We start from the raw sequence: 26,563 nt of genomic DNA on the forward strand, positions 1-26,563 counted from the left end.
TTCAAGCTTCTTAAAAAAACTCTTATGCTACTAAAAATGATGTGTACACCAAGACAAAAAACTGCATTGTAAAAATGGATTCTTTTCACCTAAAGATGTTTGCTGCCTGCCCAAAAAAAAGAAGAAGTGATCTCTTATGCTATTTTTACATTTTCTTATAATATATCCTGTATGGCCATTTATGATCCTTCAAGAAAGGTGAGTACAAGAGTTAGACTTACTACTAAATTGTTTTCACTGGCACATACTGGCAAGAGTTTTACTAAAGTCTTTTGTTGCTCAAAATGCATGTTGTTGTATTTTAGGACACTTACTGCAAGGCTGCTTTTAATCATGTTTTTTTCCTGTTTTGTATTTAATCCTCTTATTCAACATTCTCTTTTGTTTTGAAAAAAAAAATGCAAATTACATTCTGAAAGAAAAATCCCTGCTGGCTGTTTGGAATTTTCTTTTTTTCTGCAGCATGTCTTTGAATCCTCAGAAAGTTTTATAAAACTACTAGCCTTTCATTAATACCTTGCTTTGTATTGTATACTATTTTTGTACTTTATTCCATACAGGACGTCCGTATGAAGTTCTGTAAGCTTTTTGTTCTCTAAATTGCGGTTAGATAATGCAACGTAATCATTAATAAACCTGCTAAAATGTAATAGTAAGGCTTACAATCCCAACGTGTGGTTACACTTTTACTCTAAATTGTTTATTCAGTCTTAAAAGCAGCTTTTCCAGCAGTTGTTATTTCTGCCTTACGGCTCTAGAGACAGGGGTTTGATTCTACGCTTGGTGTAGAGTTTGTAAATATTTCCCATTCCTATGTGGGTATTCATCGGGTACTTCAGTTTTCTTTAACATCCCAAAGTCATGTTTGGTAAATTGGCAGGTTGAAATTCATCCACTATTTGTCAACATGCCTTGTAATGGGCTGGTATCCTATGTAGGGTTCATTCCTTACTTGTTGTCAAATTACAGCCTGTATTTTTAAAAGCAATGTCCAGAAAATGTAAGAAACAGGACTTTACCATTCTTAAACATGGAAAAATGTAATGTTTTTAACAAAACATCCAGTGCTTAGTATACAGTATATGGAAGAACAAATCAAAGTCCTGACTTGAGCCCCATGCACACAAATTGGATTAAGCAGATTTGAGAATGCTATAGTAAGCATTTTCTTTCTATATGAAGACCTAAGTTATTTGTAATTTGTATGCTTATTGTATTTTATTTACTCCTCTTTTATATTTGTTTGACATTTAACCATATGATGAATTTTGAAGATGTTTTATTTTTATATGTAACAATTAAAGATTTATATAAAATAATATTTAAATTACAAAGTATGCATTTTCCATGTGGATATTTTATCTTGGAAGTCAGTTGGAGTCAGTTTGTTGCTCACCAAATGCGTGCTGTAAAAAGAACTAATGGAGATTTAAGCATTTTCCATACATTGAATGAGAATTGTTCTATTTTGAGGCAGCAATCACAAATATACCTTTGTGTTGTAGATGCCACACAGGCTTGACGGGCATCTTGGCCAGGATAGGGAGCAGACCTGAACGGAAGGACTGGAAAGGAGACCATTAAAAAGAGAAGGTGCTGGTGTTTTTTTTTTTATTCCCCCAACAGACTAGATGGCAGCAGCCCTGGAGGTCGGTGTACGGTAAGAAGCCAGCAGGGCATGCTGGTATATGTAGTCCGGCAGAGCAGCCCTGATAGGGTCACTGGGTGCCACAAGAGGGTGCTGTAGGGAGACATGCCCCCTATTATGGACTTCCATGCGACCCAGAAGTGCTTTCATTGGGCAGTCGCCCTGGCACCGGAAGTATTCCCAGGTCTGTTATAAAAGAGACTGCACTCCCTAGTGGAGCAACGCTTGAATGGTGGAGGGTAGTGTGGTAGGGAGAAAAGAGAGATATTGTGAGAGTAAAACCTGCATTTGCTTGTGTCACATTTGGAGGTATTTAAAATAAAAACCTTCAATTATTTGAACCTGGGACTGTACAAGTGTGTTCGTGTTGGGGTTTGGGGCTCACCAATGCCCTGGGTTTATTACAGTGTCCTGTGTTGATCTGAGTGTGACAGGGTAGGTTACATATGCATCATCAATTGTTAAGTTTGTATTTATATTTCTTTTTATGTTGCTTTGTTACCATCATCAATGCCTTTTTGACATCCAGCCATGCTGGTTTCTTGGGCGCAGCCATGTTCTTTGTTGTTTACACTCTGCTCCAATAAAAGATGTAAGTACAAGATCCAGTACAAGTAAGTACAATACAGTACAAGTAAGCTAGAGTTGAAATTTTAAAAGAAACTTTTAAAGAAAATAACTATTAAAAAACATTTTTTTAGCTCCTGTTTGGTTTTTGACTTCAATTCTTGGTTGTTATTTTGACTTTGATGTTTTGTTGTTTATGATTCTCAGTACTGGTCCATCCTTATCTTTATATTCTAAAGACATTTTCCCATTGTTATGATGTGGCTGAAACCAAGAACCAAATAAATGTTAATTTGTAAATTAATTTAATAATTAAAGTTTGAATATAAAACAAACAAAAAATAATAAATAATAGCAAAATACAAGGAACATACAATAAAGAGGGAATAAGCAAACTGAAAAGCAAATTAAAACTGAAACTACAAAAGTCTTATTATTAGAGACGACTTAAAAAAACTGAGATAAACAAACTATAATCAAGCCTTGGCTCCACTAAACAAATTCAAAATCCTAAGACGACAAGCCATCTTTCTAAAACCTTAGAAACAGAATTTAAAAAATATTCAAAAGGAAAACAGAGCATAAGAATAACAAAAGAGCACAGTTTCTGGAACTAATACCACTGCAAAGAGGCAGTGACCACAAATGGATTGAGCCCATTAAGTGCTCGTTTTGTTTAACTCACTGAATTAAAGCTGAAAGTCTGCACTTCAACTGCATCTGAGTTGTTTCATTTAAAATTCATTGTGGTAATGTAGAGAACCAAAATTAGAAAAAAAGTTGTCTCTGTCCAAATATTTATGGACCTAACTGTATACAATACATACCATACATATTACCAAATATACAGCACTAGCCTTCCCTCGCTGTTCCACCCACATAGCAGTGAAACAGGACAAAGTTTAAAAATCAATAAACAAACAGGTATCGCTACATAAGCAGAGACAAGGTCTGCTCTAAAATGTGGCCAGAGTTAGAGTAATTCGAACAGAGGCTGGTGTGTGAATGAGGAGGGTCCCACTCCTACGTCATGCTTCTCCATCCCATCGACCTGCAGCCTCTGTCTCGGATTAGCATGAAAAAATTGTTCCTGCAAGCGAACTTTGATTCTTAGTGTGATGAGAGAAGTCGCAAAATCAACCGGAATGTTCATACATACTTAAATACAGAGGCGATACAGCTCCCGGTATCCATGACTGGACTCAATTCTTTAAAAACAAAAGACTAATCTTTGACTTGTTTCTTATTTGTCCTGTATTTTGAATCCTATTTTGAATGGCTAAAGTCATTCAGTGATTCTAGTCTGTCTGGTTATGATCCTCCTTGTGCCCTCATCTAAATCTGTTAAGTTGTTCTCTCATGAAAGTGTACAGACATACAGACAGACATTGAATTGTATATATAGAGATGTATACATACATATATTGTATATTATATATAAATTTAGCAAACATATGAGCTGTGAATAGAAACTGTACCTGAATCTACTGTAGCAAGTTCCAGTGATCCTGTATTCTTTGAGAGGTTTAAGGAAAGTGGCTCTGCAGGATAGTTGAGGCCTATAAAATGAGTTCAGCAAGAACACAGGGACACAGTTGGAAACTTGCTAAGGGTAAATATGCACAAAAATGAGGAAGTTGTTCTTCACACATAGAACCATAGACTCATGGATTCATCTACCAAGTATTGCGATAGACAGTAGAAACTGAGAGATTGCAAAACTAGACTCTTTTTGGAAGTATTAATTGGAAAGGACTGGAGAGCTTTGTTGGGCTGAACAGCCTGTTCTTGCCTAGACCTCGCTGGTAATATTGCCTCTTTCACCATCCTCTGTAGTGTTTTAGGATATTGAGCCTAGCAGGTGTCATTACTGTGCACATGTAAAAGTTCATGAGAACAGCTGGATTAATACAAGCTGTCCTGAGACACCTGAGGAAGTAGAGGTGTTGATGAGCCATCTTGACAAGAGCAGAAATTTGTTGTGATCACTTCAGTTTGTCAGTAATAGTCATTCCAAGAAATGTAAAGGTGCTCCCTCTCCACAGCATTCCCTCCAACATAAATGTAATTGTGGTCTGCCTTCTGCTACCTAAGGCTTGTGAGCTCCTTAGTATTGCTAATATTACGAATCAGATTGTTGCCATGCCACCACTGAAGATACAGGTACCTGTAGACCTCTTCTTTGTGAGATAACTCATTGTGTGATGAGGCCTGTGATGGTAATGGTGTCATAAACTCATTTAAGGATTGGAATTAGATCTGTGTCTGGACAAGGAGTGCATGTGCCGAGGGGGCAGCATGGAAGATATGATGCTGACAGTCCTTAAAAGGATAGCACTGAGTCCTAAATTGAGGAGTATGTTAATCAGTTTTTGCTGGTACAAAACTGTTAAATGCTTAGCTGCCATCAATAAGTAGGGCTCTGGAACAACAGTTTTTATTATCCAGATGTACCAGGCTGGCAAGGGATATGGTAGACTGGTTTTGACAATATGCAAATTGGTTACTTGTAATATTGTCCTAAACCACGTTGAGTAATAATATGGCAACATTTCTTAAATGACATGATCATTAACTTCTTTTTCACATGAACTATTTGATGTCTTGTAAATTATTCTTAACCATAACATAAATTTGATTGGTGGCATTGTGCAGAGACTTGTTGCCCTAACATCTCCAGAACCCTGTGACTGCGGAGTTTGCATGCTTTCCTGAGTCTACATGGATTTTTCTTGGGGCAATGTTTTTTTCTCTCAGATCTAAAATTGTTGAATTCTAAGTTTATTGCCCACTCGGAGTTATATCTGTGTGCTTAAGTTAATAATGTTTTAGACCGGAAGCCATCCAAGCTTGGTTTCCAGCCTTACAGATGATGATGCGTACATAGACTATGATGCCGTAAACACTGAAATAAATTAAATGAATTCAGAACCTGGATAGAAGTTTTAAGTTGAATGTTTTTCACACCTTATGATTAATTAAATAAAGTAGTCAGGTTATCTCAGCCTCGAGGCAAAGCCACTTACAACTTTCTAGTCGTGTCAAAAATTTTTTTTTTAAGTTTTTTTCACAACTTCTGCCTCCAGAAATTTCTAATGCATCAGATTATGTAAGGATCTTTTCATGATGAAAGCATTTTTCAAGGATGTTCTCGTTAAGTTGATGATGTTTCCACATCACACTGGATTCAGCTCATGAAGCTAATACTATAGAAAATAATAAGTGATAAGCACCTTACTCATTAATAAAAATCACAAGGAGAAATGGTTTGAGAGCTGTTGTCACCCATCTCTAATAATCAGCTCAAACTCATGCAGCCTCTCAAAGTCTATTAAAAACATGGCTCTCATTGAAGGAAAGGCCGTCTTTGCAATTTTACATTCACTTAAATTAGCATTTACAGCTGAAGCCTCTTTTCGTTGCAATACATATAGCAGGTGGTTATTTTATTTGTACTGGATCAGGGAAATTTTTTACCAGTAATTAGCACAGGCAGGCGTGTGTCTCATTGTTTCAATTGTTTGACACATTTACTGGCTCAACCGTAACTTCCACTTATTGATACTTTGCAGTCCAATTGTAAACAAAATGCATTTTGGTGCATCCTATTATTATTGTAAATCACATTTGGTAAAGATATCTAACAAATAAAGAATAATACAAATAAAAGTAAGTAACGTTTTACAACTCTGAAAATTGTTTAAAAAATTGTGATAACTATCTAACAGCCATTGCTTATTAAATCAAGTCCCTGAAAATGAATACACCCATTTCTTCACAATTTGTTCAATTACTGACTTTCTGAAATTAAATCTCGAATGAGTATTGAAAAAAAATATTGAAATGCCCAGGAAAATCTTAAGAGAGGCTCTGAATTTAGAATTTACTACAATAGACTTGACTACTGCACGTAGCCCCAGGGATTCTAGTTGAGTAATTGGTTACAGCATGATTATAATAATTAGCCCCTTCACAAATGATTACATGCTTAATCAGAAACTTATATGAAAGACATTTCACATTGCAAATTGAGAGGCTCTGTGCAGTGCTGAAATTAGGCTGGAGTAATCCTAAAGAAATGCCGCTCTGATCCTGGGAATCTCATCGAAATTAGCGTAGCGTGCAATATAAGAACGTTAATAAAAAGGAACATGGAATTATGTTCCTGGCACATGTGTACAAGTTTGGAGGCAGATCAAATAAATCTTTTTAAATTATAATGTCACCAGGCAAATACTTGAAACACCACCCCATTCTATTGCCTAAGGCTGCTATTACACCTCATAAATTGTTTTCTCTATGAAAGCACCCCAACCTTAGGCCAACTACCTGGCAGGCTCTATAAGAGGTCTAGCTGTTTCCACTTTCCACTAACTTGGTGTCAAAAGAGATTTAAGATTGTGATAATAAATATGAAAAGGATTGTGTTTGTTTACCGTAGTGAGCATGATGTGATTATCTATACAACAATATGGCCGTGATTGCTATGGCAAAATATACACAATGAAAAACTGAGGAAATGCGCTTCTTCTACATATTTAGCAGGAGTGTTGATGAACAGCCCCAAATACATTGAGTTGCTGATCAATTATGCTTCCTTGATAGATCTTGTCTTTTGCATAGTTGTATACTATAAGAGATGATGGCCACAGCTTCATCATTATCATAACCTCCTTATTAGGCCCTATTATCATGTCTCATGGTTTTTCTTATAAGTGCTATACCGATAATATTCAGTTATACCGGTTGTTCACAATGTGTGTATATCTCACTGCTATTGAACACCAGCTCCAACTGCATCTGGGAAGGACGGACCTTCATGTTCAATTCATCTGCATATTCAGCACCCCACCTCTCTTCAGGTTGGCACATTATTGCTAAGTCTGTATGCAACTTTGGGGTGATGATCAATGTCCAGCTATCCTTCAGGGACCATGTTGCTACAGTCTCTCGATCATACAGATTCATTCTATACAACATCTGCAAGATAAGACCATATCTGATGGAGTATGCAGCACAACACCTGGTCTAAGCTTTGGTCTTGTCATGTCTGGACTACTGTAACTCTCTGCTGTCAGGAGTACCACCATTTGTCACCAGCCGGCTGAGACTGACACATGTTACTTCTCTTTTCAGAACACTATGTTGGCTCCCTATAGCTGCACACATTAAAGTCAAATCCTTGATGCTTGCCTATAGAGCATTCAATGGGTCAGCATCTCAATATTTGTGAGGGCCTATGCTCCTTACCCAACCACTCAAGCCTGCTGATGAATGGTATCTTGTGATATCACCTCTGTGTGGTATTAAATCTCTTCTTGTGTAGCTCCTTACTTTGGAATGAGCTTTCAACCTACATTCCAAATTCCGAGTCCCTCAATGTGTTTTAGAAGTGTTTAAAGACTCACATTTGATTAATTTCTGGCTAACTGATATTAACTGTTATGTTTTTTTAACCTAGGAATTGTAATTAGCTTGTTTTTTGTTCTGAGTTCTTCACATGTTATGATTAATTAGTAATCTGTCTTGTCACACTTGTTCCTCATAATGATATTACTTGAATAAGTTGATATATTTTTAAGTCACTTTGGACAAAAGCATCTGCTAAGCAACTCAATATACATGTAAAGAATCTTATATCCCTGTTATACGTTCTCCTTCACTACTGTATCATCACAAGGGCCACCACAATGGTTGGGGAAGAAGCCAGAATCCTCACTGGTGCATCCAACAGAGGCATAATTGACTCAGTCATGCAAGGAGGGACATAGCAGAGAGCAGGTCTTCTAAATGGGAAACTGGCTACAAAACTATACAGTAATAGCCAAAATACATTAGCAAGTGCCTTGACAAGGAGAGGGTGACCGTAAACCTCTTGCTGTATATTTAAGGGTAGATAAAGAATCTTTTTCAAAATAAAAGGTTTATTTTCAAAATGCTTTGAAAATCAAAAATGCTCAAACAGCATAAAAAGGCAAAATGCCAAATGCCATCACTCAATCTGGTAGCAAATACAGAATCCAATAATTATGGTCAAAAGCAGAGCACTGGTCAGAAATCCATTAATTCAATATTAACAATTATATTGCAAAAAAATGGAAGATACAAGTGAACTCACCAACACAACAACAGATAAATGAACCGCAATTGACCAATAGGTCTCATCTGCCTTTATAAAGCTGGGTGCAGTTCCACAGAAAGGTGGCTTTGCCTCTTAGGGGACAAGCAACGTAGTAGAGCACATGACAATACATATAAACAGTGTAATAATGACATACTATAAATGGAACAAAAATAAACAGGATATACAATTGAAACATACTTTAAATTGCATAAAGAAGGCAAAAAAGGAACTTGAATTGAGATTGAAGAACACAAGTAGACAAAACCCGGACAATGTTAACAAAGATCATCACATGATTACAAAGGTAAGCAAATCTCTGTTCACTCCTACCAACCATAGAGAAGTTTAGTCAGCACACAGTAGATGAGTCTGCAAGGTGTGGTATCACCTTACCAGCCCTAACAAAGGAAGCAAAATGTGCCTGTCTTTCACAACTATATCCTGCTTACTAAGACAACTACTAATGCCCAAGATTCAACAAACAAAACAAGCAACTTCAGATTAAGTGTCAGATCCCCAAAGTATCAAATTACAGTAAATAACTGCTCATTTAATAAGAAACAAGCAACAGTAAAGCTCTTCATAGCACAAGTCTTGACAACTTAACTTAGGACAAGAATACTTATTTATTCAAATCAAAGCCCTAAAAATCCTAAAGCATTTATATTTCAGCGAGTAATAGAAAGGCTCAAAAAGCAATGGGCTCTGAGAAAATTATGTCAAGACAGACTGCTACAAAGCTTTAAGAATGACAAAAGTAAATAATCCAAAGAGAAACGAAGATAAGGCATGATTAATAAGAAACAATTATAAGCAAGACACTCAAACTATCATGGGAGGATGATGTTTGTGTGGTCTGATAGTTGACCTAGGTAGGGTTATTGCAGGTAGGTAATGGTGGCACCAGGCAGGGTGCCTGAAATAATTCACTCGGAAGAATGATGTTTGGTATATTGCCATGCCATGGCACCCTGATGGAGCAACTAGTTCTTTATGTGTGAGCTTTGCTCTGGAAAGAAGACAGGACCACATGTCAGAGTATAAGATGAAGCCTGGGTACCAGCATGTGGTGTTTTCCCTAGAAGTAAGAAGACAGAAGACCCAGAATTTGGTAGTATTGAATTAACCTCTTCATTGCCATAGAGGGCATGGAGAAGGATACAGACTCTCTAGGCTGACAGAGGGCAGCACACAGCCCCAAGTCTGGGAGGTCAGAAACCGAGTGGCCATTTTAAGTTAGGCAGCTAAAAAGGGCTAAATTAGAGACATGATTCTCTTAAAATAGTAGGGGGCTCAGGGGTGCAGAAACATCAGGGGTGGTTAGAGGATCCATAAGCCAATGTTTATTGCAATTGTACAGCTACCTCAACCCTGAAAGTGATACCAGAGTATGGATGGGCTTGGGCTTGCGAAGGGGCATTAAAGCCTCCACTGATTACAGGCACAAGGTGAGTCAGAGGCAAGGTCTCAAATGATGTGAGGATGAAGGAAGGAGAGATATGGACATATACTCACTGTAAAAGCCAAATCCTTTAATTTAATATTAATGGTAAATATCCCTTAGTCTGCTTAGCTTGAACCTGAATATAACACAGTTGAACATAGATAATGGAAAATTGAGTTTAACCCCTATAAGTTATATAAAATGGAATGGTAGAATAGCCCATAGATTGAAGTTAGACAGCTAGAAGGAAAAATGAAGGGTCAGATAGACATTAATGCCATATAGTTTTCTGCACAGTAAAATGCATAGAAACATTAAGAAAAGTAACCTAGCTACTTAAACAAAATATCATGTTTACCTTTTTCCCTTTTTCCTTTTTGTGTGTATTATCCACTTTTTTCTCTATTTTTTGTGTGAACTGTTGACTTTGAATTTCACTAAAATCCTTAAAAACAAAGACACTTGGAATGCCGAGTATTTTTTGTACGACCAGTCATACTAATGCCGGAATGTCTATCTGGTATCTGCATTTGAACTATTTTGAACCATTTGGAAACCTTCATCAAACACAGCTACACCCACCATATAAAACTTTCATGGCACTTACAGGTGGGCTATTCTGTTTGCCCCCATGTCTAGTGAACAGGGTTAAATGCCTGTATAGATAAGTCCACAGGGGTTGCAGTTTTTGTTTTACACTTTTTTATTTGATATTTTGTGTTCATCCCCTCAGTTGTTTTATACGTTTTATTTTTGTATATTTTAACATCCTTTTGCTTTACTCCGGATACAAGGGCTGCTACCATAGCACCCATTCTTTGTGAAAGTGATAATTAGTATACAAACCCAGTGCTTCCTTTTTTATCATATTAAGGACAATGTCAACAAGGTTTAACAAGGTTTTGATTAAAAGAAAACACACACACATTTAGCTATTTACAGATACATTTATTTTAAAAGGTGAAACATTTAAATGGGAGATGCAAGTATTTTTCAAAGCAGGTGTGATTCTGGAGATATATTAGCAATTGACATAAACCCCTGCTTATGGTATGCATATGAATGGTGATTATATCATTTCAAATAATACGTTAGCAAGGCTAGAAAATAAGACGTCTTTGCTTTTGAAACAGGGGTGATTGCTAGATGGTTCTGGTACGAGCTTTAGTAACAATGAAGACAGCTCAGCTCGCTAATGTCTTATAAGGAGATTATCTATGGGAGTGTTGCCATGGGCCTCGTAAGAAAAAGATACCATCAGCAAAAAGAATCTGTGCTCAATGGTGCACTAACTGGGCTCCAGTGATGCAAAGCTATTAATACATAATTTATTTTTTGTCCATTCCCTTTAATTCTAGTGTTAATCAGCATTACGTGTAAACCAGGAGCCAGTCTATCACACTGCATGTGTCCGTATTCACTCATACTTGACAGGTTTTGAGTAGCCAGCTATCCTGACTGACGTGACTTTTAGAAATAGGGTTAAACTAAGTACCTAAATAAAACATGCACAATCACAGGTGGGGATCATAATCCATATGTGTAGCAACTGAGCTCAGATTTGGTTCTTGGAACCTTGCAGTGTTACAAAGTAGTGCTTACCAGTGCGCTCCAGACACCTGAGTAGTGACATCTAAGAACAGAGTTTTCCATTGGCTCAAGTAGACAGTGTCACGCGTGTGCGCTTAGGGGACAGTTTTGTAATGGCTCCAGCAGATGGCGCGGTGTAACAACACCTTATCTTATTCTTCCTCTGCAGACTGGATTAATGATGGCTTTTCCACCTTCAACATCACTTTCGGCGTTCAATAAGCCTGGACCCTCCTCTTCCTGCTGGAACCCATCATAACCTGATGTTCCGCCATCTTCGAGTCAGTTCAATATCAGACATTACTTTAACGTTATGTTAGGTAGAATGCCTAGAGGGAGCTGGGTGGTCTCATGGCCTGGAACCCCTGCAGATTTTATTTTTTCTCCAGCCATCTGGAGTTTTTTTTTTTTTTGTCCTCCCTGGCCATCGGACCTTACTTTTATTCTATGTTAATGAGTGTTCTCTGGTTTCAATTTAATCATGTAAAGCACTTTGAGCTACATTATTTGTATGAAAATGTGCTATATAAATAAGTATTGTTGTTTAATGCTCTTGAAATTCAGTTATACAGTTTTTGTACATGGATTCCCCAACCCTTCTTATTGTGTCATCTTGTTCTTACAACAGGTGTTCAGGTTCTATAGATTTGAGTTTGTGTCCCAGGCATGGAGACTAAAGTGAGAGTGTGGGTGTGTGAGATTGGAGAAAACATCTCCAACTGCTTAGCTGGCTAAGTAGAATACTTTTCACTATCTGCCACTGGATTTACTTCTTTGTAGGAGATTGAGTTGATGTCAGCCATTCTAAAACTGTTCTAGTTGCACATACTCCCAGATGACAAGTTTGAGGCATGAGGCAGATCAAACAGGAAATACCTAACTGCTGTTCATTCATTACCTTAACCTGCTAAGTCTGTTGAAGGACTCATGAAGAGCACGACACGAACCAACTCTGACACAGTCATTGAAACACGCATTGGGTAATTCACCATGTGAACTAAACTCCTGCTTCTAACATTCTGTATCTGTAACCCCAACCCTAATTTTTACACTAAATTTACAGAGTTCCTTCTAATCAGAAAAAAAGTAAAGGTCAGATTTGAATATTGGAGTGAGAATGTGATTTTTTCTTTTATTGAATTTAACTCTAGTAAAGATTTTTATTTTGAAGATTAACATTTCTAAAACTTCACTTGCATGACATTTATAATTCAAAGCATGTCTGCAATGAGATTTTAAAAATATGTCTTGGATAGAGAGCATCAAAACGGTATTATTTTTGCTTCGCCAACTTTAAGGTAATTAGTCTAAATGGATGTAATTGCACATTTCTTGAATTATATAGGTCGCTAGAGATACAGAAGTTTTTGTATTTCTATGTGGAATGGATGCTTACTGCTTCTGAGTACAAGTAATTACTAAACGTATTCAACTTACTTATACAAGGTCAGTTTCACTGTGTCCTTATTTTGCACAAATGCTTAAGTGAATATTTAATGCATCTGCTTTGCAATGTAAGAAAGCATTATTAAATTTAACACATCAGATGTTTTTCTTGTTAAAAGTTCCATTTTTTCTCAGTCTGTGTTAATCCATTATCCAGTATCTCATCCAACCTTTTTACTTTCACAAAGGGAAAGCATTGGAATCCTCCAAAAACTCAGTTTTGAGACTTTGATGAATCTCAACATTTTAGACCTTCCTGAGTCCGAAAATACAATTTTTGGAATTAGGTTTGTGTGTCTGTATGTGTGTGTATATAAACACTATATAACTTGAGTACACTTTCACTTAGGTCAACCAAATTTAGCATACAAGTATTAGGTACAAAACATAGATTTCTATCCAGTTTTGGGCTATTTCTGCTAAGCGGAAGTGGTACTTTGCCTTTTATTCATTCAGTTCCAGATTTCGATTTATTCAACTTTACGTTCATAATAAATGTTCAATATATAATTAATTTGATTTGATTTTGTTGGTTCTTTAATGTACTTAATATAAAAATATAATCATTGTCCTGCAGTTTACTCCTGAAATATCCATCCCCATATCTGAGTATACGTGAAAGTCTAGGAGAGACCACTCCCAATTTTTAGTTACATTTTTGGACTGCATTGAAAATCAGTAATACAAATAGGAGTAGATCTTCTTCTGGTTAGATCAGATATTCACGCTAACCCACCTAAGTAACAAAGAAAACAAAGGATTTTAATATGGATTAATCACTTGATGATTAATTCACACAATGATGGTAAATCCTAAATGTAGTCAGTAATTCAGCATCTTTAATTATTGGTGGACAACATTTATAAATGCCTGCCAGAGTCTACAGAACTCATGTACTGCTCTTCAGTTTCTTGGAAGTCTGTCTCATGGAATAACCTTCATCTCACAAAACAACAGATGGATTTGAGGAGTCTATTTCAATGTGGCCATTTAAAGCCCAGGTTTGAACATTAAAAATACCACTACCTTGCAACCCAAGGAAAGAAAATGTACTTGTCTTATTAAACAACATGAAAGGTTTTAGCTGTGCTAACACAATTACAAAGGTTTCTGGGATGACCAAGTAGCATTTAAACTAGATCTGTTGAGTAATTAATGTTAATGTGTGCTATTAACATGTTAAAAGATTCTGCAATTGAATGTTATAAAGCAATTCTCTAAATGCATTAATTTAATCTGATCAACTGATCAATTAATCTGATTACACTTAACAAAACAGTGCCAAATAATTCCAAGTCTATTAAAAGCACTTGATCATTTCCATTTCCTTGGTTCTTGATAATGGTCTTCAGCCACACAACGAATTGCCACTTGTCCCTTATATGTCACTATGTCACTTATTGGAACATGAAACAAAATCTATTGTATTGAATCAGTAAGGGACACCATTTGACCTATATTTTCATACACATTATTTTATATATACACTAGCTCTTCATAATGCACAGAATAACATAAGACCAAATAAAATTAAATCACTTATTCAAGCTGAGTGAATGAGCTTCATTTTCATATCACACTAACGTTGCAAATGGAAAAGCACAGCTCGCTGAATGAGATTACGTGTCAGTTTCATTGTTTCCATCATGCTCCATTCACATATTGACAGTTAAAAAAAAACATATAGAAGAATTTCCAGAGCAAGATGTTACATGCAGTTATGTCTAATAGTGCAGATCTGCTCATGAAACATAACAGGCTGTTTAGGTATAGCTCTGAGGTTGAGGAAAAATACCCTGAAACAGCACAGTGCAGACAGTCCGCATATTCAACCAGTTAAAGAGCAGATGATGCAGAGTGGAATCGCTCAGTTCCTTATACCTCATACACACATCGTCCAAAGCAGAGATGGTATGTTGTTGTTAAATTAATTGTATGTTAACTACTGTATCATACATAATAACCTACATTAGCCTATAAGATACTGTAACCAATAAAACTAGGCAATAATTTATGCAAATTGATCATGCTAATATTTCCATCCTTCTGGGCTGAAGGTTAGTTAAACAATAGTTAAACTTACTTTATATGTAATTCATAAATAATACATTCTATGACAATGTTCAATTTAAAACATCTAAATAAATAACCCAATCATATACATACTGTATTTAGAAGTTTATTCTGTCTGTTCTTTACCATTTAAAAGACTAATCGATACACATTTTCAATCTAGTTAATGACTCCAGGTAACAGCTACGGAGTTGACATGTGTGTATCTTGCAGTTAAGCACAACCTGAGCTCTAACAGTGCCGATTGTGCACAAAAGCTGAACCAGTATTTGATGTTTCAGTTTTTAATATTTGTTTACCTGATTGTTAGTACCTTTGGCATGTTGTTTTTGCAGCATAGCAGTCCAACCCATATGTACTGACTTTCACAAATATTACAGCTATCTCCGGCATGAGAGGTTGTTTGGTTGTTGTTGGCCACTGTTTCTATAATACAAAAATGGAATCATTTAGTATGCATTGGCAAGTGATTGTTAAAACTTTTTTAATTAGAAATTAATCAGAGTTATTTCTGTTTTATAGAAAAAAATATTAATATGCTTAAAGGAAATATGATATATTGTGATTAATATGCAGTTCATTTCAATTAAAAATTTCTTTTGATTAATTGTGATTAAAATTTTTAATCGAACAGCAACACTGAGTTAAACATGAATAATTAAGGATCAGCTTAGAGTGTTTACCATCTAAGAGAATATGCATCATAACTTCCCCATTGGATTATTAAAGTTTATCTAATGAAATCTAATTAGCACACTGCAGTGATATCTGCTAAAAATGGGGCTTTGCAGTCATATGTGAATATAAATTAGAAATCAGTCCTTTCAAGAAGTAGAAGCCATTTGAAACATTAGGAACATCTTTGCTATATTTTTAAATTAATATGATGGTAACTTGATTACAAAAAAAGTATTAATTTCTTTCAAAATGTGACATTTTCTGAGTAATTCCAAACTTTGAATACTAGCATAAGTTTGTGAGCAGCAGTCTGAACAAAAATCTGGCTTGGGCTGCAAACCCAGAAATTGAACACAAACGTGGCAGAGTTGATTGCATTTCTTGTGTGTCTCAGGTACTTTGCTGTAGACAGATGGACAGATATGTTCATTCAGTCTGTGTGTTCTTTTATGCCGGGGTAGATTAAGGCAGTAGCACGATAACTGGAGTTACTAATAGATTTAACAAGTTAATAAGGGAGTCCAACTCTGCACTGGGCACTAGCTTGCAATCTCTTGAGGCAATAGTGGAGAAAAGGGTGTTGGCCAAGTAGCTTTCATGAAAAGTGGGACACACTCTCAATATGACACCACGGGCAACCTGTGGATCATCTTTGGCGTAAAGCTAATTTTCCATAAAAATTCCACTTTTACTGGTAGCCAACAGATGTTACAACCTATTTTCTTATTTAATGTTAATTTAATTTAGATTACACATTTATTTATTTATTCATTTATTTTACCATTTCAAGTCTATTCCTTGCTGATCTGCCCAGGGTTTTTCCTGCCTTGTGCCCTATGCAACTTGGGATAGGATGCAGCACCACTATGTCCCTGGCTTAGAGTAAGCAGGTTAGTAAATGAAATGAAAAAAAGCAGTCTATTCCATGTATTGTTTTTGTTTTGACTGCTGTAATACTTCAGTTCTCTCATGGGATGAATAAAGTGTCATTTCCTCTCTCTACCTCATTCTTTCAGTCTTACTTCCCTTTTCCAGAATCAACACAGAAACGATGCGTGTACCAATAGACATACTGGGCCAAATGTCCTGGAATATCTCTTTAACAGTATCACTTTTGAGTAAGTCTACATTTTCAGTCACAAAGCTATAGACACAATAGATGAGAGGGGCAACATTTTTTTTTAATCCATTTGGTATGGCTCAAATCACAATGCAACGAGGTAAAGCATTGTTCACTCCTGGGTGTATGGTTTTCTACTTAAACTATGTATCAGATATGAGAGCAACCAAGCTTCAATTCTTAACTGTAAACAACAAAAGCCACTCGCTGTATGTCACTGATTCATAACATTCTACTGTAGCAGATATGTAACTCTAATAAAGCAGTAAGTTTTGGACTGTAACATCAAGAGGAGGGCTGCACATGAAAAATCAAAATCTTAAGAAGAGTGCAGGAAAAGCATTACATTTAAACAAGCATAAAGAACTTCAGGAAATAAGAACATCAGAGCATGGATAAGTTGCAGTGCTGTTATATATTATACATCCATCCATCCATTTTCTAACCCGCTGAATCCGAATACAGGGTCACGGGGTCTGCTGGAGCCAATCCCAGCCAACACAGGGCACAAGGCAGGAACCAATCTTGGGCAGGATTATATATATATATTATATTATATTATATTATATTATATTATATTATATTTGCAGAAGTGTATATCCAGTGCCCATTGATTAATCATAAAGGTTAAGAAAATTGATGAATATACAGTATTTTACCAGTTTTTGTTTTAACGCTAATAGCTGTCTGATAGGCTTCTACAACTAACCTGGAAAATAGAGCTACATGGAGGATCTACGATGAGCTCACCAAAGCTTACTTCACCTAGTGACTCTGCACAGCCGACATGGGCATCTTCCTATTTAGCTGCTCCTTATTACCTAGCACTACATTGCTGAGTAAAAAGAAAGAAAAATTGCCAAAGTAAACAAATACTACAACACAACACAAGTACTTTGAGTTATGTGCAAAAGCACAGGCACAAATGTAAAAATGATTTGAATATTTGTGAATATCCTTAAGTCATTAACACTAGAATTACCAAAGCCTACGAAAAAACGTATAATCCCGGCCCACCTTAAATCCCTTCGCACCTCTCCATCAGCTTCTTGTGTTTTGTAAATGTGTCGATCAGCACAAGCAGCAAGCAGGCTGCTGTCCCATCCCCTCTAACAATGGAGCTTAACTTGGGCAAAAAGTTCTCCCAGCTTAAACCAAGGCTTCTTATCTGCATGTGAGTTTCCTGAAGTTGTATAGGGTAAATAATACAGTATATCATTATTTGGAATACATGCTTTTCATTTGTGTTCTGTGCCTACAAAGACCTGGGTAACTGTAGGATGAAAGGAAATGTGAGGTAAAAAATGCTGAACACATATCTAAAGCAGAAACTTTTTCCATGTTATACTATATGCCATTAGCGCTTTGACAACAAAGACACCCATGCAGAACATATGAAAAATGACAGATTCGCTGCAGTTTCAAACATCTGGCAATGTTTTGTTGAGAACTGTGTTTTGAGTTACTACCCAAGGCAAAGACTTTCTGAGTCTGCTGACAATGTATATGCCCAAAAAGCATTTGATTTCAGTCTGTAACAGCCGGTATAAAGTTTTGCAACCTGTAAAAAATATTGCTGAAGGGGTATAACCAGACACACAAATGCTGGCGAATCATGTCTTCTTAGTATCTTGTTGTCACTTAAATTTTTTTTTTATTCAGTTTTATTTTTGAATAAAAGCACACTTGTTTCGTTATACCTTTGTGAACATATTTATTTTATATTCCAGTAACCACTCGAATGAGATCAAATCTGTCTATGCCTCTCTCACACATGCACGTCATTATTTGAGGCAGCAGTTCTTACCTCTGCGCCATTCAAGAACACGTATCAACTTCCTGTCAATTGACATTTGAGCTTGGGTTTTTAACTCATTGACCGCAACCGAATTTGTTATATTCTTGAATAAAAGTGCACATGTTTATTTGATATTTGGACTAAAGTCTTCACACATTATACACTTCACGCCATTATTATTATAACATGGAAAAAGTTTCCGCTTTAGGTATGTGTTCAGCATTTTCTTTCATCCTACACTTACCCAGATCTTTGTAGATACTGAACACACATGAAATGCATGTATTCCAAATAATGATATACTGTATTATTTACCCTATACAGCTACAGGCACCTCACATGCACATAAGGAGCTTTGGCTTGAGCTGGGAGAGTGAACTCCATCAAGGCGGGGGATGGGAGAGCAGGTTGCTTGCTGCTTGTGCTGATTGACACATTTACAAAACAAAAGACACTGATGGAAAGGTGCAAAGGGATTTAAGGTGGGCTGGAATTACAAGTTTTTTTCATAAGCTTTGATAATTCTAGTGTTAAAAGCATTTTTTCAATGTACTGTAGATCAGTAGTAGTATTCTGTAACCACTACTACTGTATATCACTAGATAACTCCTTTGTGATGTTATGACATAGTAGGCTTCTTGTTTCCCTAGAAACAATCAGATTGCTGGCAAGCAAAGCAAAAAGAGACTGCATGTGCCAAGCAGTGCATTAAATGCTGTTAAATGACTCAAGTTTTCTGGCCAGATGGGGAGTTGTTATCTGAAAAGAACTTGAGTAAATAGTAAATTAAACTGAGTGTAGCACCTTGTTAGTTGAATAATGGCTTCCAGTATAGCAGGCATGATGGAGCTTTTAGAGTAGATATACTGTATACCAGTGCCATTATTCTATGTTTAAGACTGATATATTTATTGGAAGAGTGAAGAACACGGAGCAGGAGGTTTAAATACTGCAGCACATGGACGTTCAATTGAAGAGATTCAGGGATGGGGTTCCCCTTGGAATTTCAAGAAGAGAAACCTAGGGTGGGTCATCAGGGCAGCACAGATAAGTATGATGAGAGCTGGTATGCTTGAAAACACTGCTGGTTTGCCATAGCCAAAAATGAATAAGTGCTGGTGAGTACCAGCTCACTTCCAGTGAGAACAGATAGCTTAAGAAAAAAATTCTTCAGTGTACATACAGAGCATTAGACCTCTTAAAACAGAACTAGAATAGAATCTGTACATAATATTCATCATTTGTTAGGTTTAATATACTTGTCACATCTATGCGCATTATAATAACAGCTTAGTGAAGTGAATTATTATTAGTGCAAGTCATGATTTAGCTGGCTTGGTTGCATTTCCCTAATTGATCACAGTTTTTGAAAACATACTCAGGTTTTCCCACCAAGTTTTCTTTTATAAAGCCCAAAGTTTTGTGTGTAAAGTTGCATATGCACATTTTGGGTCTTTTTTTGTGCATACGAAAGTGTTATAAATCTGATTGAAGGAAATGAAAAAGGCCTTGGCAGAGAATGTAATGAATAGTAGTGGCCAGAAAATCAGTAATGATTGACGAAACCAAAATAGAGATTATCAGTCATCTATTTATATATATAAAATTCTTTTCGCGTTTGAAACAGAAATTACGTATGACCACAGAACATATTATAATACAGGAACTAATCACTTTGTTTGTGGACGCCATTTTTATATTGTCTTTACGAATTATTATTATTTGTGTGAGAGTTATTTTACTGATATTGAAAAGAAGTAAACACAAACACGCCGATCTATCTCCTATGGACTCTAGCGCTGAGCTGTCTACCGCCAGGTGCGTTCTGACCGAGAAGTTTTATTTATTCCTCCACGTAACTGTCGCAGAAACTGCCCCATTATAACTTTTTTTTTAATTGGCAGTACTTGATAGTAGTAGAGATGAGGAAAACAGCTTCCGTCTTTTAACTTTTTAACTGCACCGAACTGTCAACAATGCGAAGACGACACCACATTCAGCGGTGTGAGGTCGTGAGAACAAACTGGATGCTCAGAGGCGCGGAATGTCAGGCTGCTCTGTCGGACCGAGAGCTTCACAGTTTCGGGCGGCGTCCTCTCTTCTTGCACTGTTCGTTACACTTCTAGTGCCCCGTCGGTTCCTGGGAGAGTGGAAATCTTTGTGAATGAGTGTGATCGGCTTTGTAAATTGCACTGCATGCCTACTTACTGTCCCTTAATTTGAGTTCATGTCACTAAATCCCTGCAACATTCAAGGTAGCTTTTGTGATTAATTCTTTTAAGAAGATGGAGGGTATACGTCTAAGAAGATGTACTGACCACTTCATGTTAAGTTTTGGACTTAGGAATTGTTTAGACCTTCTGTCCGTTAAGCACGGAAGGGCAGCGTCCACATTTCTCAGAGTAATTTTTCTCTTAAATCACAGGCACGTAGTGCAACGATGTAAGGCAGAAATTTTCAGGATCGCATAGAAAATGTAATTTCTATACTACAGCGGTTGTGTAGTGCCTTTCACTAGGGATCTGCTACAGAGAGATGATCCAAATACATTTAAGTTGTTGTTAGTGCTACTTACTTGTTGTGTTATAGCACCTTTAACATGTACTTTACCCGTAAGCACTCCAGTACTGCTCAATGGATCTTTACTTCTTAAATGTTAATGTTTTACTGTTTAATAATTTATATACTACATTTTATTTTTTTCCCTTGTACTCAGTGAGTGAAGCCACTGGGTAATCAGCTAGTAGTCTATAAAAAGCTTATGTAGGAGTTTCTAGTCATAATGACAGTCCAATAAGTAACAATAATTTGCTAGAATGTCTTTTTATTTTAATCTAGAAATTTGGATACAATACAGTGTGTGCTATTATCGATGCCTGGCCATGTGATTGCCATTGTTGCCATAGACAACATGGCCACAACCATGAAAAAATGTGTCATGAAATTGGTAATGAAGTTATAATATTAAATATTTAATAAGCTTTCATTTGATACACTGGTAAAATAACACAATTAAAAAAAGTCATAATAGTAATGTAAGAAATAATATAACATTTATAGTAGCATTTCCAAAAGTCATATTATGAAGAACATGACAATCTTCACTACACACACTCGCTCTACAGGTGTCTTTTAATTGGACCTCAGAGCTGTAATTAATTTTGTCCCTCTGAACCTTTATAGAGTTTACACCAAAAGTGTTTGTTTCTTCACAAGTGATCCTGTGCGTAACACCCATCAGTCGGCTGATGTTTAGCATTGCACTTTAACTTCTTGGATCTCTGTTTTGTCTTCAACATTGCTGAGCATACCATGCTTGTTGAAATCCAAAAGAAGCCTGCTTAAATCATCTTAACCAAATTATCTTCAATGTTTCTCTATCTTCCAGTATTCTTAATCTGTACATTTGTTAAAGTTTAAAGATTTGGTATTGTTTATGGTCATGTATCTGGCCCACATTTTGTTTAATTTCCTAATGTGTCCCCCTAAATTGCTTCTGAAATTGTTTTATTTAAAAGCTGTTACACAGCCATGACTTGTCAATAATAATCAATCAGTGCCTGGATGGAGTCAAAAATTCTTTAGATAAATATTAGCAACACTGAACCCCCCCATACATTTCATGCATTGCGATTCTGAGCACATCCTAGACAACTTTTCTTATCCAACCAAGACCTCAGACCCTACTGGCTACTCTTTTCCTGGCCTTTTCAGCCTATACTTCTAACATTGTGCCGCTGTTACAATCAAAGCATATAAAGAATATTTGGAGCCACCTAATGCTAACTGCTGCTGTATATTAACACTAACCTCTGTATGCGAATGTCTTTGAAATTGGCACCTCTTACCGACAACACACTGTATTTCTATAAAGCTCTGATGCAAGTATGACACTAAAGGATTGCTTTTGTAATACTGAATTGCAGAAAGAGACAGAGATGACAACAATATGTTTTGAACAATTAAAAAATGGAACAGTACCTAATCTGAAAATGTCAGGGCTGATTGTTGAAAAGCAAATTATGAAAAACAGACATGTTTAGAAATTCATTAATGTTTCAACAGACAGCATGCAGTTCTCTGTTCTGGCTAAGACCCACAAATAGACTTCTTCATAATGGGGAGCTTATACTTTTTTTGGTATATTTCTAAACAAAGCAATGAAGTCAAAATATATTTTACAATAGAAATAGTGGCAGCATTTTCTTTGCATTGATTTTATCTTCCCTACTTTTTATTAAATTTCAATAGATCTCAGAAAAGAATTATGAATATGGTTTTTGGTGAGCTCACTTCATAATATACTACAGGATAATATTAAATTATATTTCAAATAACCTTTTAAACAATAGGTGAACAAACCACCATTAAATACTAGCATAATTTTAGACCCTCTAATATGGCATCTACATAGCAGCATGATCTATCAAATTAAATCTTGCATGATTGCTAGGCTGGTAGATAATGCACATTTCATCTGGAAATGGTACAGATGTGATATTTTGAAACATTTCTTTTTACTTTACACCAAACGTAGGTGCTGAAAATAGACAATATTATGCAGGGCAAGGAGGTGTCATTACACTTCATTATCAGACAAGTCTGACGTTCTGAGACTTTCTCTGCCACTTCTGCAATAGGTGCTGCTCTTAAAGCTTTCCTTTCCCTGTGTTAAAAAAATATTTGTTTTTAGGCCAGTATGCTTAGCAAAAATGTTTCAAATGTGTGCAATGTTGATTTATGATATTAAAAAAATTGTGATATAATTAAAGACTTTTGTGGTAAAAGTGATTTAGTAAAACTAATTTTCTACTGTGGATTTTTTTGATGATATAAAATAATCTTTTGCATATATATCTATGTTTATCTATCTATATCTATATCTATCTACATATATATATACAGTGGTACCTCGGTATAATCCTTGATCCGTTCCAGATCCTTTGACTTATACCAAACAAATTTTTCCCATATGAAAATAAATAAAAAAAAATCCTATTGTTATTGGCATATTATAGATTGATGGGGTTGTATAAAATAATTTAAACACTGCTTAATATTAAAATACAGAAATACAAAAGCAATTAGATGAAATAAATAACAATTTAACCTCACTTTACTTTTTAATAGCATCTTTGTTTTTCATAAATGTAGATACCATCATTCTCAGCATACGGTTCGCAGCAACCAAGTCCCAGATACGCATGCCACCTTCATACTTTTCAACAATCAATTCAAATTTACGCGAAAAAACACAAAATCACATGAAAATTCACAGAGAGTTATAGCGCGGGTTGTTCACTGAATGCTAGTAACTGGCGTACTGACGCTCGTGGGCAGTCATGACTTTGTTTCGAGAGTGGTAAACAAAGGTAGCGCACGGTCGTATTCCAAACAAAGGTCGTATAGCAAGCAAAATTTTTCGCATCCAAACATATATCAAGTGAACATATACTGAGGTACCACTGTATATATATATATATATATATATATATATATATATATATATATATATATATATATATATATTGTCATGCTTGGGTCACAGATTTGCACAGAGACACAGGAGGTTGTAGAAAGAAGAAGGATTTTTATTCAAACACTGCAAACACATGAGCTTAAACGTGCTCCATGACAAGTCAGAAATGACAGTACCACTAGGAGCAGAGAGAGATAGAGATTAAAGCAAACAATCAATTTCAAAGCCGACAGGCGCTGCGCAAGGCTTTTAAGTTAGCGGAGTATCACGTGAGGCTTGTATTACGCGTTATAGCGCAAGTGAAAAGGTAAGGAGCAATGTGAGGGTAGTCTGTGTTTCAGGGGTATTCCCAGGGGCGTCTTTGTCCTCTTGAGGTGCGATCACCCCTCCAGCTTACAATATATATATATATATATATATATATATATAGTGGCGGATGGTCGGGGTCCATGCCTGGCCTGGGGTGCCCCTTCGCTGTATATTTAGGGGGAGCGGCCCTGGACTGTGCAATACCTCCCTCTGGATGCTAGACCGCCCCCATGGTTTGGAGTGGTGCCTCAGTTTCCCGCAGGACTCCATGGGAATTGAAGTTGGGTGCAGTCCTGTTGGGATTCCAGGGGGGGGGCTGCAGCTGGGACTCCTGAGCCTGTATGGGCAGTGTTATCACCACACCGAGAAGTGCAGCCAGAACTCTGCAGTCAGCCACCTGGAGCACTTCCGGGTGGACTATAAAAGGGCCCAGCAACCACCACTCAATAGCCAGAGTCGGGAGGAGGAGGACGAAGCTTGACGGAGAAGTGGTGGTGGAAGAAAGGATTTGTGTGGTGGTATTTTTGGTGTTTTAGGATTGTGTTGTGCCTGTGGAGGTCATGGGAAAGTCGTGCCCCACAAGTGAAGAAAAATAAAACTTTCTTTGGTTTTTATACATGCCTCCGGTGTGAGTCTGTGTCGGGTCAGGTATCTATATAGTGTCATTTATATATATATATATATATATACTGTATAACAGGGGTTGTCAAAGTCAGTCCTGGGGGCCCATTGTGGCTTCAGGTTTTTGTTTCAACCAGATTAATTATCTGTGACAACAACTGATAATACTGATCTCATTTAATTAGTTGGTGTTTATTTTTTCTTCTCTTATTCTACATTCAGAAAAGCACAGCAGCACAAGTCTACCTGGAAAAGTAGAATGAACATCAAGATAAATATATTGTTAAAAAGAAAAAAAAGTAATATGTCTTTACAGACTTGAGTCCAAAACAGAACTGTGATATAGCAAGGACATGGCTGTTATATATTTGCTAGGCAGGAAGAGGAGGTTTGTACGGGACTGGCCCACACCTAAAGTGGAGGAGAAACACATTTATTCAAGCCAGTGAACTGTAAGATGTATCGTCAGATCCTGGCTCCCCCCTACCTGCTATCTGTTCTTTTAATCTTGATGACAGTGGTTGATCCTCTAATTAATTTACAGCCCTAGTGCTGCCTTCATTAGCACAACATTTAACTGAAGTCTATTTAAAGACACCAGCAGCCACAACCATTTTGTTGTAGCAACAGTTTACTTAGGCAAATTTTTTTGTCTTATTTTTTTCCTTTAGTTTGTGGACTTTGACCATTTTTTGTTTGAATTCTATACTGTTAAAATTTTTTTAAAGATATTCTATTTCAATATTTCAATTTTGGCCTTTTTTACATTTTTTCATATTTTTCCTTTTTAATGCAATTTTGTTTTTTGTTTCTCTTGTCTATGCTTGTTTGAACTTTTTGATTGTGTCTTGTTTGGAATTTTTATTGCTAAGTAATTTAAAGTTTTATGGTGTGATTATGCATCATTGTTGATTTAGAAGTTCTTTGTGTTTCAAGTTGATGGAGAGAAAAGCCAAGCAAAATAACACATTTTAATGGCTAACTAAAAAGATTATAATATGCAAACTTTTGAGGCAACTCAGGCCGCTACTTCAGGCAAGATGTAATCAAAAAAGTTGATGCAGGAAAACATTTAGTAGCATATGTTCTATGCAAACCTACTCGGCAAATCTCAGTATTCATCTACTACAAAAATGAATTTTTTCCTCTACAAAAACAAACAAAACAAATCAGTAAGACAAGAAAGTTTAAACACTGTGATATAGAAGGGAAACAATATGGAGTACTAAAATGCCTGAGACCTCTCATGTTACACTAAAGAGAAACCTATAATTGGAGGCTTTTTATTAGAGCCCACACGTTTTACTTGCCCACTTGCTTTGCTTAGTTTAGTCAAACTTAGGTCTCCATACTTTATACTCTCAAAACCAAATTTGATTTGTCCAAAATGACAAGCACTTATTACTTTGGTGTCAGAAATAAACTGGAATGCATTGTGCAACTTCATCTAGCACTATACCAGTTTAACTGCTGTAACTTTGTATGTGCTTTGTCAATTTGTAGTAATTGGATGACATAAAATTCTGATTTCTGCTCACCTTCAATATAAAAGGAAATACAGTACGTTCAAGACAATGTTCTTCACTTTGACATTAGCCTGAAATGTTTGCATCTTTTCAAATGCAATTCTTGCTTTATTGGCATTTTTACTAAGTCTATTAATAGT

The sequence above is a fragment of the Polypterus senegalus genome, chromosome 8 (assembly GCF_016835505.1).
Source record: "Polypterus senegalus isolate Bchr_013 chromosome 8, ASM1683550v1, whole genome shotgun sequence".
In the NCBI taxonomy this organism is placed as follows: Eukaryota; Metazoa; Chordata; class Cladistia; order Polypteriformes; family Polypteridae; genus Polypterus; species Polypterus senegalus.